Source organism: Protopterus annectens, chromosome 3.part0, assembly GCF_019279795.1.
Source record: "Protopterus annectens isolate FY-2018-M chromosome 3.part0, PAN1.0, whole genome shotgun sequence".
NCBI lineage: Eukaryota > Metazoa > Chordata > Ceratodontiformes > Protopteridae > Protopterus > Protopterus annectens.
The window spans coordinates 1,373,931,755-1,373,951,791 of record NC_056731.1 but is presented as its reverse complement, the minus strand read 5'-3'; the positions used below and the strand labels follow the sequence as shown (position 1 = coordinate 1,373,951,791).

The following is a 20,037-nucleotide window of genomic DNA, read 5'->3' as shown; positions in this document are numbered from 1 at the left end:
GATATAAACTGAAAGGCAGTTTTACCCACTGTTAGTTGCACATGGATAGTCTCCGATGCTTCGTGCTGTGCCACCAACCTGGAGGTGTGGGTATCTTTGACGAATATTGATACTCCCCCTCCTTTTGTGGTTCGGTCTGAGTTTTGGGGCTGAAAAGTATGGTATGAGGTATAACCTGGTAGTGCTGGGGTGTTCTCGGGAGCCTTGAACCAGGTTTCTGTTACTGCACAGATATCGATGTTCTCCATGCTGAGGAGAGTTTTGAGTGCATGCATCTTGAGGTTTAGACTTCTGGCGTTGAGTAGCATTACCCTTAGCTTCTTTTTCTTTGTGATATCTATGGAGGTGGGTTTGTCTTTTGAGCCTTGCCTAAAAAAGGCACTATGGGGGTAGCAAGAGCCTTTGCCAATATCTGAAAGCCCAGGGGTGACAGGTGCAAGCCGTCCCTAGCGAAGCATCGTGGCTTGTTGAGCATGTCATCCCAGGCTAACAGGCATTGGATCCCCTTTGAATGACACCAGTACTTAAGCCAATTGTTGAAATTGATCATCTTGTCTTCATATTGTGGCATCATTCTTGGTGAGGGTAAGATGCTACTCAAGGTCAGGGTCATACCGGCCTGGGCTACATGCTCAGAGAGCTCCTCTATGTCTCTTTTCATGTAGTCCAGGGAGGTACGTCTCAGGTCATTCACACCAGCATGGACAATGACTGAGTCATATTTGTACTTGCCTTGGAGTGCCTTTACTTGTACTTGCCTTTTAGTACTTCAATCATATGGTGTCAACCATATGGTATTCGAAGTACTAAAACTTCGATATGTAAACCCCTGGAATATATGTATATATAGGTGAAAACTGACATCGACTGCCTTATCTTTGGAACAGGCTACCAATTTATGTGAAACAGAGTATCTCTATTACACTGTTCAAGAGGAATCTGGACAAGTGGATGAGGCACTGTAAATTCTTACCAGGGATAGAACCCACAACCCTCCTGGAGAAGGGCAGTCATCACTAAATACAATCTTGGGTATTGACTAGCATTTCTATGGTATTACAGTGGGATGAAATGGCTAGACTTAAAATGACCTTCAGGTCGATAGCCTGGTATTCTCCTATGATCCTATGATCCTATATCTTGGATCCCAGGAACTATCGTCCCATCAGTCTGACGAGCCTGATCTGTAAAGCCATGGAATGCATTATCATGGAGCTTATAAACAAAGACATTGGCGACCTTCAAACACTGGACCCTACCCAGTTTGGTTTCGTAAAGGACCAATCTTGTCTCCTCAACCTGATTAGCTTCTTCGAATCAGTCTCCAGAGCCATGGACGAGGGTAAGGTGGTCCACACAGCCTATCTGGACCTCGCCAAGTCCATCAGCACCATCCCCCACACTGGAATCATAGATAAACTTACTAAACTGGGCATTAATCCCTACATCACTCAATGGGTTGCCAACTGGCTTACTGACAAAACCCACACTGTAAAAGTAGCTGACTCAAAATCCAGCTCCAGACAAGTGACAAGTGGAGTACCTCAGGGTTCAGTCCTGGAACCGCTCTTGTTTGACATCTACTTCTCTGACGTACAGGCCAGCACTAAGGGACTCTGGCTAACAAAGTTCGCAGATGACTGCAAACTGGGAGCCATTATTGAATCCCCAAATGATGTGGATATTCTACAAAAGGGCCTTACAGAAACAGATACTTGGTGCCAGAGCCACGGGCTCAAGCTCAATGCCAAAAAATGTATAGTTATCCCCTTTGGGAAAAACCATGTACCTATGAATTACCACATAAGTGGCAGTACACTAAATACCGAAACAAGGGACCCAGGTGGACAGTGGTCTCACCTTCAGTAACCACATAGCCACAACAGTCAGGAAATCCTTCTATGTAGCACACCTCATCACTAAGGGCTTTTCATCCAGAAAAAAGGAGGTCATTGTCCCACTGTACTCATCCCTTATTAGACCCATTATAGAGCAGAACACCCTGTTTGGTATGTACCTCACAAGACATCTGCAACAACAACTGGAAAGGCCACAGAAATACCTCACTAAAAGAATCACAGGCCTAAAGCAGATGCCCTATGCTGATCATCTAAAAAAACTCCAGCTATACTCTGTCGCATATCGACTACTCAGAGGCAATCTCTGCTTAACATACAAGGCCATGTCAAAACCAGTGCTGTTGGACAGGCTACACTTAAAGAAATCCCAATCACTCAGAGCCACATGCTCCAGGGATCTAAACCTGGTCATCACAATGAACAAAACATGCTGGAGGGATAGGTTCCTGACCCAGAGACTCCCCATACTCTGGAATAGACTGCCCATATATGTCAAGCTGAATGCCTCTTTGGCCCTCTTCAAAAGGAACCTTGACGATTGGATGGGAGATAGGAAATTCATGTCAGTCACCCTGATAGACAGGGGACCAGGGAAGTAAATATTCTGGGAAGAAATAGCCAGAGAATTGTTATGGCTAGGCTTATATAGGCTCTAGGGCCGATAGTCTAGTACCAACCTATGAACCTATATGTATATATATATATATATATATATATATATATATATATATATATACACATATATATATATATATATAGAGAGAGAGAGAGAGAGGAAAAGACAGGTGAAAATTGATAACATATTGCAATATTCTGTAAATACATAGATGAATACAAACATTAATACACATATAACATGTAGAATAATACTCATATATCATCATTAACACAAGATAAATACAGTATCAGATCGCGTTGAAATGTGTTGACATGTTATAAGTGTGAGAACTTATTGCTCACTCATAAAGCAAATGTCGAAGTGAAACATTGAAACAGTGCATAAGAAGGAGGAGAGGAAGGGATGGGAGAGTGAGGGAAAAGTATTTGTTAGACTTTGTTAGAGGTAATAAGTGGAGTAGATATGGGAAGCAGGGCAAATAATCAGTAAAAGCAAGGGAAATAAGAGTAAGATATCCAGAAAACAAGGAAAAGGCGAGATAAGATGTATATAAGTATCAGAGGAGAAGGAGCTGAAATTTTAGCCAGGAAAGCAACAAGTACAAATCTAGGGGACAGAGGAATTATTTTATTTGCAGCTTAAATAAATGAAAGTTATGTACTACCCTGACTGGTACAGTGATTATTTTGTAGACTTATGCTAACATTCGTTGTATGAGCTGACAATCTAGCTACCTTGCCATAACACTACTCTAGCTTAGATTTTAGGGTGGCCTGAAGGTTAGTCAAGTTGGGAGAACCATATAATAGAGACAGGAATAGGTATGAATTGGAAAGAGTGACTCTGGTGTATGCAGTAAGGATTTTTTGCTGTATACAGCATTGCTATTTTTTTGTGATTTTTTTTTTTTTAATATTGTTCTGCAAGTATGTGGGTATGTACGTGGAGGCCATGTTTGAGGTTGTCATCTATTGTAACTCCAGCAGTTTTGTATGGGGCACTGCTTCAACTGGAGTATTATTTAAGGCTGTGATCCAAAACTTATTTTTCTCTTAGGTAAGTGATTTGGAGAAAAAAATAAAAGGAATTTAGTTTTCTTTGGATTAAGAAGGAGTTAGTGGTTACAAAGCCAGTTTCTAAAAGAGTTAAAGAAACATTATGTAAACTTTTTTTAAATTTTCTACAATTGCTGAGTCAGATAAGAGGGGGGAATTGCCTATATACTATACAAGGGATGCTTGTTGTATAGAAGTACAAAGATTGTTCAAAAAGATATTAAATAGAAGCGGACCAATGATAGAGCCTTGTGGGATACCTGTACTGATGGATAGATACGGGGAAAGGGTAAATATACATTTGACTGCCTGGTAGCATTCTGAGAAGTAATTATTAAACCACTGAGTAGCAGGTTATGAGATACCCATTGTGTGGAGTTGCAGCAGGAGTTTTTATGAGACACAATGTCAGATGCTTTTGGTAAGTCTAGGAATAATGACAATATGAGTTTACATTTATCCCTGGTTTTATTTATGTTATCTGTAAAAATAAGGAAGGCAATTGTCATGCTATGGGCAGGTTTAAAACCACACTGGGTATTGATTAGTAATTATTCCTTTAAGAGATGTCAGAGTAGTTGTTTATGGACACATTTTTCCAATATTTTTGAGTAGGGGGATAAGATCACAACGGGTCTGAAATTAATATCTCGGTAGAAATGACTCCATTGTGAAGAGGAGTGATATGGCATTTTTTTCCAGATGGTAGGAATATGGGATTCCTGCATTGATATGTTTATAAGAATTGAGGCTGGATATGCAATGGCATTGCCAGCATTTTATGGTATTCTGCAGGAAGGTTATCTTAGATGGTGAGCAGGGTTTAAGTTTGGATGATCTATATTTTTTAATGATTGAGGTGGCAACTGGTTGTAGTGTGAGGATGGGTGTATTAGTGGATGGGCATAGATGTGAGTAGGGGGGGGAGAAAAGTATTGATTGATGAGGGCAGCTATGCTGTCAATAATGTAAGAGTTGAACTTTATGTCTGTTTTTAAGGATGAGATAATGGGACAAGTGTCAAAGAGATTGTTAGTTCCCAGGTGTAAAATTTGTTTAATGGGTGACCAGAATTTTCTGAAGAGACAGTGCTCCCAGCTGGCCCCTGAAAATGGACATCTGTGTCCTGTAACTTGTCTGGTCAACAAGTATTTAAAATAAAATAATAAATATAGCCACCATGGTGTGGAGGTCAGGACAGGAACCTCAAGCTATAAATGTTGTCAGTGTTACTTAACACAAACATTAAACACAAGCACAGACTAGATTATCAGCATCCTGAATGAAATCCAAAGTGATGATGTAATTCTTTCTGGATCTCTGCACTAAGTGATATCCTGTGCAGAAGCAGATAGCCTTGATTTCTACACAAGTTACTGTCTCAGTGTTGAAAAGGAAGCTACATAACATACACACCTTTCAGCATAAATGTCATAACTTGCAGGTATCTTTATAAGGAAACAGGTGAAGAAAACAGAAATATATCTCAGTAATGCTGGCAATGGACTCTGGCACGATCTTGAAATAACTCATGAGTCATAATTTCAATTCCCTCAACTTGTATTGCTTAATTTCCGATAGGGAAGCTACTAAGATGAATGCAACTAACAGACACAGGTATTACACTAAATAGTATAGCATAGACAGTGGTGATGTGGTCTGTGCCTTCTGCATGTGAACATGTATCATCTTTCCATAAGGCAATGTTCTGCACATGTGATTCTAAAGCTAAATATGAGAGACAAACATAATGCCACTAATGGACTGGATGCAGCATACAATATAACTCAAATGGAGAATTGCAACAAATGAAATGATACAGTGAAACACAATGTTCACTTAGTGAAACAGTTATTTGTAATGAGACATCAGCAGAAGCAGTGCAGGCAATACAATGATAACAGCCATTCACAAAAATATTTTGCATATAGACTGGCAATCAGAGCACATGGCTTGAATCCAGCAAATGTGGACTGTATATCTGAAATCACATTGCCTGTATAGATGTGCATCCACACATGCACATGCAAACACAGCATACATATGCCAGTGTGGGTGCCCACACTTACAGCTTCATAAGTAAGGACTAGGCTAGCTGTCCTTGCAGACCATTTTAAGCCTAGCTAATTTCTCATTTTGTGCTGGAAATAACCTATCCCATTTGGTTACAGATTGGTCTTATCCAGCCCATGGTAGATGATTATAATGAATAACTGGAATCATACCATAGATAATTTGAGGGGACTCATGCATGGAATAAAGCATTTAGGAGCTGCCTCTGTCAATTAGTAGTACAAAGAGGCAGTCCTGGGGTAAATTATCTTCTGTTTCCTATCCCTAGATCTAAGTTGTACTTGAAAATAGACAAGGATGAACTTTGATTTATGTGGATGGGGAGTCTTTTCCACAGCAGAGGTATCCTCTGTGAGATATACCTGACCCTCTGAACCATTCTCTTGATTTTGCAGAACATGTTTAGATCCCTAGACTGAGTATTTATAATGCCATTTGACTTGCTGATGTGTAGTAAATCCATCAGAACTATAAAACACTTGAACTATAAATTCCAGCCATTAAGTTGGTTTGGGAGTGAGACTACTTTCTGAGTATTAAATTTACTCACAAATGACACAAAAGAAAATAGCTGACAATGATATATTGAAACAGAGATTTATCCCCTGTTGAAATAACCCAAGTCATGTTTTGAGGGAAAACTTCTAGCTGGTTAATCAACAGGGTATATGTTGCTTGTCTCATGCATTCAAAAGAGACGATGAAGTTGTGTATGGATTCAAGATATTATTATACATAAACATGTCAGGAACTGTAATTAGAACTTTTATTTAAGCTAACTAATTCACTCATTAGTTCCAACACACTCGCATGTGCATCTCCATTCACGACTGCATTCACTCTGGCTGACTCTACAAAATGGCACTGTTCTCACACGTGATCAGTACTTATATGCACATGCTGTCTAGCTGCAGTGGCTGAATATGAACAATACACTCAGTGATCTACATCCTCCCTCTTTGATTTGTTCGACATGCTATAGGAAAACAAGACAATCTACATGCTAGATAACATTTCAATATTTATAACAAATCAGAACTCAAGTCCAAGTCGCTGTGTATTTTGGATTAGATCTGGAAATTCTACCCAATCTGGTCACATAAAAACTTTGACTAGGATTAGCAACAGAGACAGTCTCTGGGGAACTCTTCTCAATAGGAACTTCGGGGATTGCATCAGGATTATGTGGGGTAAGTGCACTGTCTTCTGAAATCTGAACAACTGTAGGGTCACTCTGAGAAATAGAGTCTTTGGCGCAGGCAATCTGCTGCATCACTGGTTCAGAGACTGGAAGTATATGTCTTCAGTTCCTTCTGAAATCCATTTCTTCTGATTGTACAATATAAGATCTCAGTTCTTCACAGATATTTTTGATAATTCCCACTTTGTCATATCCTTTAGATGTTTGCATCCTTACGATCTCTCCTTGTCTCAATGGTCTAAGAAGTTTGCTAGATTTATCGTAGTACAACTTTTGTGACTGATGTTTTTTTTCAAAAGTTGAGTCTTGACCACTCTGTTGTTTTTGGCATTTGGAATCAATAGTTGTTTACTGATCGGCAAGGCTGTTCTTGTCTGTCTAGACATTAGTCTCTGAGCAGCTGAACCAAGCAAGTTATCTCGGGGAATGTTTCTGAGATTGAGTAGATTAAGAAAAACATTGGTACCATCTCTTTTGGATTTCTCTAACAAACATTTCACACTTTGAACTGCATGCTCAGCTAATCCATTGGACTGTGAATCCTCAGAACTACTAGTAACATGGACAAAGCCCCAAGACTCAGCAAATTTCCTGAACCGCTGACTTGTAAACTGTGCACCATTATCAGATACGACTTTGTGTGAACTACCATGGACAGATCTCTTCAGTTTTGTGATGACACTGCTAGATGTGAAGTTAAGAAGAAGGTCAATTTCAAACTAATTTGAGTAAGATTCTGCTAATACTAAGTAATGCTGGCCATTCCATTTGAAAATATCAGTAGCAATCATCGACCATGGTAATTCAGGAATCTGGTTTAGCTAAGGTGGTTCTTTTTGTTGGTGTAATTTAATACTATTCCAAATAGAACATGCTGGAGTTTTCTTCTCTATATCTTTTGACACAGAAGGCCAAAATACTAGAATCAGTACCTGGGTGACCACAATGTAAAATTTGGATATATTCTTGTTGTAATGCTGAAGGGATAACCACTGTTAGACCTTTAATAATGATTCCATCTTCCATCATGAGCTCGTCTTGGTAAGGAAAATACTTCTGTATATCAAGTGGTAAACTGGTTTGTTGCACTGGCCATACTTGACGGGTAAAATGTTTCACCTTCTGGAGAACAGGGTCTAAAGCTATGCGATTTCTGAGTTCATTAAGATGTGATGAGGAAAAATGTTTGACTTCCATGACTTCAAAGTCTGCTTTCTCATTGTCATACTGTTCTGTTGTTTGTCTAGGTGCTCTTGACAAAGCATCTGTTGGTGATCAGTCTCTGTTTGAATAGGTTTGCCATAAATATAATCATGGAAGTTTGAACATGTGAACACTACTGCCAAAAGCTCTTTTTCAATTTGAGCACACTGCATCTCAGTTTGGGTTAATGTTCTGGAAGTATGGGCTACTGGTATGCCTTCTTGAGGACATACTGCACCAAGACCATACTTAGAAGCATCACATGAAAGAGTTACAGGTTTGTGAACATCATAATATCTCAATGTGGGTGGACTGGCAATTTTCTGTATCAGAACATCAAATGCTCTTTTGTGTTATGCTAACCAGGACCAATTTACATTTTTGCATGCCAGTTCATGTAACGGTGCTGAAAGCTCACACAGGTTTGGGATGAACTTTCCTAAATAGTTGACCATACCTAGAAAACTTTGCAAAGATGTGGCACAGTCTGGAATTGGCATCTCAAGAATTGTTGCTTACTTAGACAGATCTGGTTGTAGGTTATAAACAAATGACCCACATAAGTAACTTATCTCAGCTTGAATTTACATTTTTGAGGATTCCATTTAAGACTGACCTCATGTGCATGGCCTAGAACTTTCCTGAGGTTTCTGTCATGTTTGTCTTACCATTGTTCCTACAATAATGTCATCTACTATGATTGTGCATGGATAACCTGAAAAAATTTGTTCCATCACACATTGAAATAATTCACTGGCAGAATTTATCCCAAAACGCATTCTTAAGAATCTATATCTGCCAAATGGTGTACTAAAAGTTGTTAACAATGAAGATTTGTGATCCAGTGAAATTTGCCAAAATTATCTTTTTGCATCTAAGACTGAAAAAAATAGTGGGATTTGGCATAAGAGCTGCTACTTCTTCTACTGTGCACATCAGATGATAAGGACATTGAAGTGCTCTGTTTAAATCTCTGGGATCAATACATATTTGAATATCATCTGAGCTTTTCTTATGAGCTACGACCATGGAGGATACCCATTCAGTTGATTCTTTTACTGGAGTTATCACATGTAAATTCACCATTTTATCTATTGCTGTTGCCACTTAGCTCTGAATTGCTACCGAAATCTTCTTGGATGGTCTGACAACTGGGCTTACTTCATGGTTTACCTTCATAGAATATGTGACTGGTAGTTTACCAAACTCATCTTTGAAAATATCAGCATATTCCCAAAAAATATTCTGTGTAAAACTATTTTAGTGTTGCAGACTTATATGGTGGACCTCCTTATTAAATTAATTCACTCCCATTCTCAAAATGTCTTTGAGGCCTAACAGTGACTGCACATGTCTTTCGACTAAGTAAAACTGCAAGTCATAGCTGTTCCCAGCAGAATGGCATGTGAGAACTACTGCACCATCAGTTTGAATCTCTTCACCACTTTTCAACACGTTTTGCACACTTTGCTGAATCAAGTTTCTCACCAGCTTTTTCTTTGGCAAACATTGCTGATATAACATTACACTTGGACACAGTGCCTACTTTGAGCTCTGTGGGTTTCCCATTAATCTAGACAGTACAAAATTATTTCACTCTTTGCTGCTAATTGATAATCCACTGTGTTAACAGTTTCATTAATCAAAGAGACAGCATTAACATAGAAAGTTTGCTCATGGCTTTCTAACTGATCTACTTATTTCTTTGTATGATCTCTTTTAATAAAAGTATGTGCAACTTTAGACTTGCAAAGCCTTTTGAAATGATTCCACTGTTTACATTTATGACACTGCTGACCAAAAGCTAAGCACTTTTCTCATTTAGGTTCATGGTTGCCTCCACAATTACGACAGTTAATAATACGGTTGTTTGTTGTGGCTGCATTCTGTTTATGGTTAGCGTTAAAAGATACCACACCCTTTGGTTTATATCTCCATTTGCACCCAACCTTATGTTGCATACTATTAACATTCGCACTGTTAGTTACTGCAAGCACATTTTTATCAATCAGAAGCATATTGGTGTGCTTTTCTGTAAACTCATATATTTGACAAACCTTGGCTTTGCTCAACATTAAATCACTATCTCAAAGCAACATCTTTCTCACTGCATCATTATTAACACCACACACAAGTCTGTCCTTTATCAACTCATCTCACAAATCACCAAATCTGCATGTTTTTGCTTTATTTCTCAAGCCAATAATATATGGCGCTATAGTTTCCCCAGGCTTTTGATTTCTTGTGTAAAATATGTTCCTTTCCATTGTAATATTCATTTGAGAGTTGCACCTTTCTCTAAATTTATGTTTTAATCACTCAGGGCCTTCCCACATTTCAGCCTGTATCACAACATGGCAGTTTTTCCCCATCCCCTGCATACATGGCCGGTGCATACACAAATGAGTGTTCCTTCTCAATGGCTTCTGAGCCTTCTAAATTAAGAAGTATGAAGGCTTTTGTAAATACGTCTTTATTAGAAAAAGCAGCCTATATGGAAATATCATATTCTTGCTCAAACACTCTCCAATTCTCAGCAATATTGTTATCAAACACCAGCAGTTCAGGTCTGTGAAATCTCTCTGCCATAACAACGAAATACGTCTAAACATAAGCATAGACCAGGTACTTGTAATTTTGTTCGAATGTACACACTCCCTTTGAAAAGGCTTCACTTTGACACTGCAAACACTGCAAACATTTCAGAAACTTTGGACACTTTTAATAGATTTAATTAATGTGAAAAAGTAGTACATTGTGAAGAAATGTGGCTGTTTAATGCTTTTCATACATTTTAACATTTCAGAAATTATTTTGAACACTTTTGCATTTATTTATAATACTTTTATCAGTATGTTGCAATTTCAGACATTTAGTTTATCTCAGTAATTATTTCAAATGTTTTGAATGCTTTGCCACTTATTCGGATACTGAAAAATCATTTTAATGAATTTAAGTACTTTTGAATAACCATTGACCTGTTTGCGCGTTCATTCTGGTATATTCCTCCTGTTTTAACTGCTTGCCTCATGGCTTGTGTGTTGCTTCAACTTTGGATCCCATTCTGGCACCATGTCACTTGTCTCATGCATTCAAAAGTGACAATGAAGTGATGTATGGGTTCAAGATATTTATTGTACAGAAACATGTCAGGAACTGTAATTAGAACTTGTATTTAAGCTAACTGATTCACTCATTACTTCAAACATACTCGCATGTGCATCTCTATTCATGACTGCATTCATTCTGGCTGACTGTACAAAATGGCACTGTTCTCGCACATGCTCAGTACTTATATGCATGTGCTATCTAGCTACAGTGGCTGAATAGGAACAATAGATTCAATGATCTACAGTATACATACTGAAATATTTATTCTGTGAAACCGAAGATCAGTCAGCACAGGTATAAAGTCCAAATAAAATGAATAAATTATTTCAGTGATGAGCATCAGTACATTTTTAATGGTTGGTAATCATTTATCTTGTTAAAATGAATAGATACTCATGAAGATGCTACAATATCAGGGATTGGAAGTCTAAATAACTTCATAGAAATAGATTAAAGAAGATTTTTTTCCATATTCTACTCAATAAGTTTTCTAACATGAATTAGTCAACCTAGGACAAGGCGACATTTGTGTGGGAGTGAAATATGGTGAAATGAGAAAATCCATGTAGAGCTCTGGTTATTACTTAGGATGTTTTTTTCAAAATTCCTTACCTTTCCTCATGAATATCAAATGCAAACTGCTTGTTCATAAAGTAGAGCATACAGACAGCTTATTCACAATATAAGTTTTATTCCATCAGTAGAAGGTTGCAGACAAACCTAATACCCATTAAAAGTGATTTTTGTGGCCCTAAGGAACTACAGGGACATAAGAATATCAAAACCTAAAGTGTAGACAGTATAATATTTGTGTGTATGGAGTAAAGAAATATGTGAAAATATTTATTACTACTGCACATTGTGATAGTGGGTTGGCATCATTGTCTTTCTCCGATTTTTCACATCAGCACTGACATTTTCATGAGCAGGAGTGGTTTCCTAGGTACCCCTTCCTTCCCATGATCATTAATGTGTAGCACGTGGTACTGTCTCTACTCACACAAAGTTCTTGAGGAGGTTTTGAGACAGTGATTGCATCATCAGTTTGCATAAATAGCTGAAGGTAGGGGTGTGTGTTTACATTAGGTTAACACTGGCTTGGAAGCAGTTTAACACATTCACAGAAAAAAGCAGGGAGACATGTAGGAGCATTATATGACATGCCAATAGGGCCAATGGTTCTGCAGATTGCATTTGGTTATAATAAGTATTGGCTTTTTTACTGAATTATTCAGCTAGATAATCGAGTTAGGCCCAATTATTGTGAAAATGTTAACAGAAAATGACAAAAATGTGGTTTTCACTTTCATATCTGACAAAACTAGTATCAGTTCCAAAAGTCATGGTAAAACCTATACAAATATCCACCAAAATATGTGACAACGAGACCTGAAGTATGTTTGGAGACATCTACATCTGGGAGAAATAACTTACATTTTCATGGTTTTAGGTTCAGCACACTACAGTAGGCTGGATTATTGGATTGCTATGAGTAACATGCTTTCGCAGATGCAAGATACAGATATGGTTTTAGTACCAGCAACAGATCACATGACATTGTTATACAGGAAGAGGAAGGCAGGGTCAGTAGAGAATGGACCCACTTATCTTGCAATATCAAGATATAAGGGAAACAGAAATGTAAGGGGGAAGATCTATCCCACCAAACAGCTTCCCAGTCCTAGCATAGTGGGGCTCATTTAAGCTTTAGAGGTACTACCTGAGTAAATGGGCAATAGTACAAAAATAAAAGATTTAAATACTATAATATTCTAAAACAATATAAGAGTCTGCAATTGGAATGGAGCAGCTCAGACTTTGTAAAAGTCAATTATATCTGGAATGTGCAGTGATCAGGAGAGGGACTAATAGGAATAAAACTGGGAAATTGTGGAATATATAGTTAACACATAGTGCATTCGCTGGAATGCACATATTTTATAGCTGTTTGTAAGTTATTTTAAATCCCTAATGTTTGCTCTGTTTGCAACAGAATATTGATGTATTAGATGAATTTGACAAGGTATTAAATTTAGATTTCTCATTATAAAGGTTGAATTTGAATTTCATGTAGACTGTCTAGGAATTATATATAAAGTGGCTCATTACTTTTCTCAGATTGTAGCAAAAGGTTAAAACAATCTTAAATTGCAACATATTTTGCATTCCAGGATTTACATTTACATTAGACTAATGCAAAAATCTAACCATTTAAATAGCATTTAAAAACTCCCTAGAAAGTAATGTTTGAACTCCCAGATTTCCAATTAGGTTACTAAAATTCAAATCAATCATTGTTAATAACTTCTGAAATTTCAATAAATTTTACATCAAAAAAGATTTTTAATCATGGTCTAAAATCTGTTTATATATATATATATATATATATATATATATATATATATATATATATATATATATATATATATACATATATCAAAATTGTTAGTTAATATGTAATTTCCAGCTGCTTTGTTTAAAACTAGGTAAATGATTTCTTACAATTTAAGCTGCTTTTCCAATCCCTTTTCCTACAATTTTAGAATGAATAGGAACACACACACACACACACACACACACACACACACACACACACACACACACACACACACACACACACACACACACACACATATGCAGTCACTCATAGAGGGCCCACACACTGACAGGCAATTTGGAGGGTTACTAGTAACCTATAACCTGTCTTTGGAGTATGGGAGAAATCTGAAACATCTATCAAATCTCATATGGATGCAGGGATAACATATGGAATCCCAACATGGGACATCAAAGATTACAGCTGAACTGAATCAGATGCTATGAGACAACAACATTAATTGCTTTGCCATTCTATCTCTGTGTCACAACTTTGCTACTTTTAACTTGAATCAATCTGTGCCTCTCAGCTTATTGGCCTGGAATGTACTCCATTGCTAGGCATCTTAATAATTTCTTCTCATACATTGATGTAATGGTACATATTCCACTTATCATGGTTTTGTACCCTTTCTAGAAAATATACATTCCTGGCTAATACATAATGGTATTGTTCCTTCCGTGCTCTTTACTATACCAAGGTGTGACTCATTCTCAGAGTGGATACATTCAATAGACTCGACAGTTTGAAACATTTAACCTGAAACACAATGTATTTCCTACCTGAAGAAAAAACATATTCTGACTATTGATTTGGATTTGTAGGTGCACCGGCATGTTTGTGTCAGTACATCTATGAATATTTTTCGTGTTTCCTGCTTTAATGGGTAACTATATAATTACCCAAAGGATTGTTAAATAACTTTTCATTCTGGGCTGGCAAATATGCTGTCTTTAATGGATTAGCATACCTATCAGCTGTCCAGATTTTCACAGAATGCCCATATTTTTGCATCATATTTTTTGGTCTGTTTCTCATAAAATTGTGGTTTTCTGACAAACCACTGGCAATTAATTGAAAACTGAAATCAGAAAATAATAACAATCATTTAAGTTTCAGACTTCATACCCTTCAGAAAATTCATGCTAATGCAACACATTATTCTATCAACTTTTTAAGTTTGTAAGAGCAATATTAAAAAGTAAATATCCCTATTTCAGGTGCAATGTCCCCCCATTATTATGGATTTGTCCATATTTCTTGCTTTAAGAAGTTGAGAGCTATGCATATTAGCTACATGTAGTTCCTTGCCTGCTCTATTTGTTTTCAGGTAACCCTTCTACAGATTAAAAAAGAACACCCTGTGCAATCTTAAAATGCCTACTATAAACACTTTCTGAATACATTTTGTTTGGGGTTATGATCTGCTTTAATTTTACTAATTTTTCATAATATAATTGTGAAATAGTCTTTCAGCTTTTCCTGGTTAGGGGTTGCCACTGTGGAACTCTGGTCTGCTAATGAATGACAGTTGATTTTTACAGTGCCAAGTTGCCAGCCCAATGCCCAGCCTTCAAAGAAGACACATGCATGCACCTACCTGCATGTCTTTAAACATCACTGGACCATGAGGAGGACATGCAGACTCCACACAGAAGGCACTGCAGCCAAGACTAGAACTGGAGAACCTCTTGATTTGAGGTGACAATGCTAACCGCTGTACCACCATGGCCCATATATATAGTTGTGGAATGTATTATACATATTTACTGTTGTTAATAATATTTTAAGTATCTGAGCATTTTTCTTTTATTCATTTGTAAATGCTCTCAAACCATAGGTAACTAGGTATTTTCTGGTAAGGTTACTACCCCATTATAATTTTGACTAGCATCTACTCGCAATATAACCAGTTTGTTTATATCATAATATTTCAAAGTAGGTACTTCTGTTGCTTGTTTCTATTTTTTTTTAATTTCATTGCTTTTAATAACACCATTCTCATTCAACATTTTGTTCTAATAGTTTTTAGTGAATCACTGACATATTTGGGATAAACTGCATCACTTCCACAGATCTCAAAGTGAAGCTGTATTCTTACTCTGACTTATTCTGAGTCTAGCTTCAATCCCTTGGATGTCAGAATTTGACCCATATATTTCTTATTTTTCATTTATATTTTACATTTGCACTTATTTAATTTAATGTTATACTGCCTCAATCTATTGAACAACTGTGACAGTCTTTTATCATGTTATTCTTGTGTCTGAACCCCACACTAACAGATCACTAATTATGTTCATAGCACCATCTGAACCTTCAGTGACTCGTGCCTCTCTCTTTGAAATACATCTGGTGCTGATAAGATATTAATTGGAAGCTGCAAGAGGCGGTATCCACTTAAAGCCATACACACACACACACACACACACACACACACACACACACACACACACACACACACACACACACATATATAAAACATTATTTACATATGTCAAAGCATACATTTAATAATGAAACTGACATATTGAGTAGTGAGTTTACCTTTTGTTTATAGCTGAGAAATGTGAAAAAAACTATATTTCAGATTGATGTTCTTGTACTCAACAAATTAAAAATGTATTGGTTACATCTCTTGCTTTCTTGTGTGTTGTAGTTTTCCACTCATTGGAAAGTACTGCTTTATATACAGATGATAGCATATGTTTGATGTGCACCTTTCTTAGTCCAACCTCATCTTCCCTCTTTAGACCTAATCTACAAAATTCCCAAGACCATTTGGCTGTTTGTTAAAAACTCATTTATGTTTTCTGCTGTACTGTTTCTATTGTATGTCTTTTGGTATGGCCAAAACATATTTATCTTTTACACTTAACACGTACAAGTTAAATTGTATAAGATGCTTTCTGCTCAATCAGTTCCCTACGAGTAACTAATCTCCTTTCCTTACCTATATTACACTAGTCCATCTTCAATATGACAAATTTTTCTTGTGTTTTTCCTTTACATGTGTTAATTCTAAATAAAATGTTTTTAGTTATATATACATGGAAGACTGGTTATGTGGTAGGCTGTATTCTGTGTGCAATGTTTAAAATTACATAACATCTCATTCTCTTCACTCCCTGGTGTAACTGCTATAAATAAATAGTTTCTACTCTGCAGCTCATGCTCCTTCTACTAATTCTCTCTGTTTTTTACTGAAATAATATTTAGTATTCGATGGTGTTCAATATTTTCATATATTTTGCTTCTTTCTGTAGGTAATCCCTAACATTTGCAGGACTTGATTTCTAGTTTTCAATCTGTTCTTCACTTATGTCTACCCTTTTTCTGGAACACTGAATGTCTTTAAATCAATGTATTACTTTGTCGTTCAGCCTTATCCACTGAATTATATTATAAGTCAATGCTAATATTAGCACAAGAATCATTCACCAGGTTCCATCACTTGTCAATGCAAATCATTAACCTCACCTCTGTAGATCCTCTGCTCTGTCCCTTTCCTTTTTGTCTTCATGTGCTTCAATTGATTTAAAATGTCAGGTTGTAGTCAATCAATTCAGTCTGGAATTAAGATACAAACTTCTGTGGATAATCTAATCCAGGCCTTGCAAGAGACTTATTTTTTATTTTACCTTATGTTTTCCTTTATTCTGGTTGCCACTTTTTATGTTACTAGTAAGATAAATCCAGGAAATAAGGGACACTCTTGTCTACTTCCTCTTTTCTCTGCTGTATAAATCATTCTCTAATTAATGAATTTATGACCAACTCTCTTTTATAGAAGAAATCAAATTAAAAATTCTGATCTACTACAGCAAATACTTTTTGGATGTAAAATACTGCTACACACCACTTGCTTTGCAGTTCCTTGAGTTGTTTTTAGAAAATTACCCAACACCCACCAATTGTAAATTGCACACATGCTTTACACAAAGCTGCATTTTCCTTTCTGAATACATTTTGAGAGGAATTTGTCCAGTCCTATTGTTAAACAGTTGTCCAAATTTTTTTATATCTGAATTGCTTGTCTTGTAGAATGCCACTTTGCCCTTGTTGAATAAGCTTTGATAAAACCTGTTCAGTCTTTTTGCTAAAATGTTGATTAAATTATTATATCTGAATTTAGTTATTGGTCTATAATTTCCTGGATTAATCTTATCTCCTTTTCTTTTCAATAAAGACAGTCTGTCTGTATGCATCCTTTTGTTTTCATTTCCTTCTATAACTGTATTACTGTTTTGTATTCAAAATCAGATATTTTAAAATAAAGAGTTTTCATCCGTTCATTAGTGAGACTGTGGCTAATATTTATTTATTTTTTTCTAGAGAGGGAATCTACAAAGCATTACTGTGACTGCTGCTATCTGATTTTTGAAGATATAGCTAATTCTGCTACCACGTATCATAATGCATATGATGGCCCTTTAAGCATCACGGTGTAGTGTCAGGTGGCACATTAAAAGGTTGATCAGTAAAAGAGTTCCTGGCATCTGTTTGGTTGTCTGATTGGTGGCTGCATATAATGAATACAAGTAAGTGGCGAGAAACTTTATGGGTAAATGGATTAGTATCAAATACCTTCTGATGTAGTTTATGAAATTGTCTAAATCTTTGTTTTTTGACAGTGATAGAAAACTTGCCAGAATTTTTAAAACACTTGAAATTTTAGATCAGTAGGATATTCTACTAGAAAACATTAATTCTCTAAAATATTCAGGCATCTGGTTTGATACTTTGCTCAGCTTAAATTGATAGCTTCTTAATACTTGCAAAAAGATAAATTCACTTGTGTCCTGGGCCAGAAAAATCTCTCCCTTTCTTATTTGTGCCATTCAAAATATTACAGGCAAAGGCATCCTGCTTTCACAACTGTAATTAGACTCCCACTAACAAACTCTGCTGCTAAAAGAAATGCTTCAGCAATTCAGCTTATTTCCAATAACATCTGGTGTTTCATCACCCTCTTCCCATCTCATGATCATTACTGTATAGCCCTTGAAAAAAAACAGACAACTATCAGCTAAAGAAAGAAGTGATTTTCTACCCATATCTCAACTATTCAAACTATTGAATGACATTTTCTTTAGTCTCAAAGCTCCTAAGACAAAATATTGTCTACAAAGTAAGTTACCACAACTACTTTGTATTCTTTCTTCAGACCCCCAGATCCAGATTCCATGGTATTGATCACTGCTTCTCCATTGTAAGCGCTGCACTCTGGGAATCTCCCCAATCCTAGATACATGATGCCATCTCATTTCCAAAATTGAGGTTACAGCACAGATCAGTTCTTCACAAACAATCATGGTGTAGACCCCCTAGATTAGGCCATATGATCTAATTTCTACCACTTTGAATTCTACCTTCAGTGACTCAACTCAGTCCCTTCTTGTTTCTTTTATTTCCTCTTTTTTTTTTTCTTCTACAATGCTGAGCATCATTTGTGCACCTTGGATAATGTGGTCCACATACTGTGTTACTTTTTTGCATACTCATATAGTGCCTAATTTTACTAATTAATTTTCTAAATACTTCTCTTTCAGGTTTTTGCCCTTTATTACCACACCCTTTTGAAAACAAATGCCTACCTTATCTTTGGGCTGAGACTGAAATGGGACAATTGTGATCAGTGCTTCACCATGGATAATAAATTCAAATAAATAAGAAAGAATGAGAGAAGGAGAGAAAGAAATAAAGAAGGAAGGAAAGAAAAAAAGAAAGAGAGACAGCGAGGGAGAGAAAAAGAAAAAAGAATGAAAGAACAAAAGAAAGAAAGAATGAAAAAGATGAAAGAAAGAAAGAGGAAAAAGAAAAAAAGAAAGAAAGATAAAGAAAAAGAAAAAAGAAAGAAGGAAAGAAAAAAGAAAGAGAAAGAAAGAGAAAAAGAAAAAGAAAAAAGAAAGAAGGAAGGAAACAAAGAAAGAAATGGCAATAGCCTTAATATATCTTGGTATTTCCTTTAATTCTTACATATCTAGAATTAATAAAGTTCCTTAGTATTAGTGCTTAACAGTTATGTGTTATTTCTTTTATAATGTTATCTTACAAGAATGCTTTTTACTTGTCTCTCATCATTCAGCCATGGCTGCCTTCATACATATTTTTTGTTTGCTTGTTTCTTTTAAGCTGCAACTTGCAGATATTCCTGAAAAGGAACCAATAAAACTGTTGTATCTCATGCTCTTCTGAATTTATTCTATAGAAGAGAGCCCTCTTGTCAAGAAACAATAAAAAACAACTCAAAATGCAATTCTTTCTTCTCTCTATCATCTTTTTTTACAGAAGGTGCAATTTATGAATTGTTTATTAACCAGGTTTAAAAGTGGTTTGCAGGTGTACCATACCTTATGATGTAATTAATCTGAATTTCTTAGCCCACTGTTATCCGTGCATACAATTTAATATATTTTCTCCTTTATTTTTACATTGCATCCACTGTTGTTACTCTGGAACATCACGAGAAAAAATTGTTGTGTGCCATATAAAAGCTATATTACATAGCACTGTACTATATACTTACTTAGATTACT

At 36.3% G+C, this 20,037-nt stretch overlaps 1 long non-coding RNA gene across 2 annotated transcripts in view; it reads left to right on the top strand.

Annotated features, from left to right (window-relative positions):
• Positions 1–19,227, top strand: part of LOC122797305 — a 425,070-nt gene extending 405,843 nt beyond the window's left edge. For both annotated transcript variants that reach the window (XR_006364061.1, XR_006364062.1), the window contains exons 2-3: positions 17,834–18,039; positions 19,051–19,227. This is a non-coding gene — a long non-coding RNA (uncharacterized LOC122797305). The remainder of the gene's footprint in view (positions 1–17,833; positions 18,040–19,050) is intronic.
• The last annotated feature ends 810 nt before the right edge of the window (positions 19,228–20,037 follow it).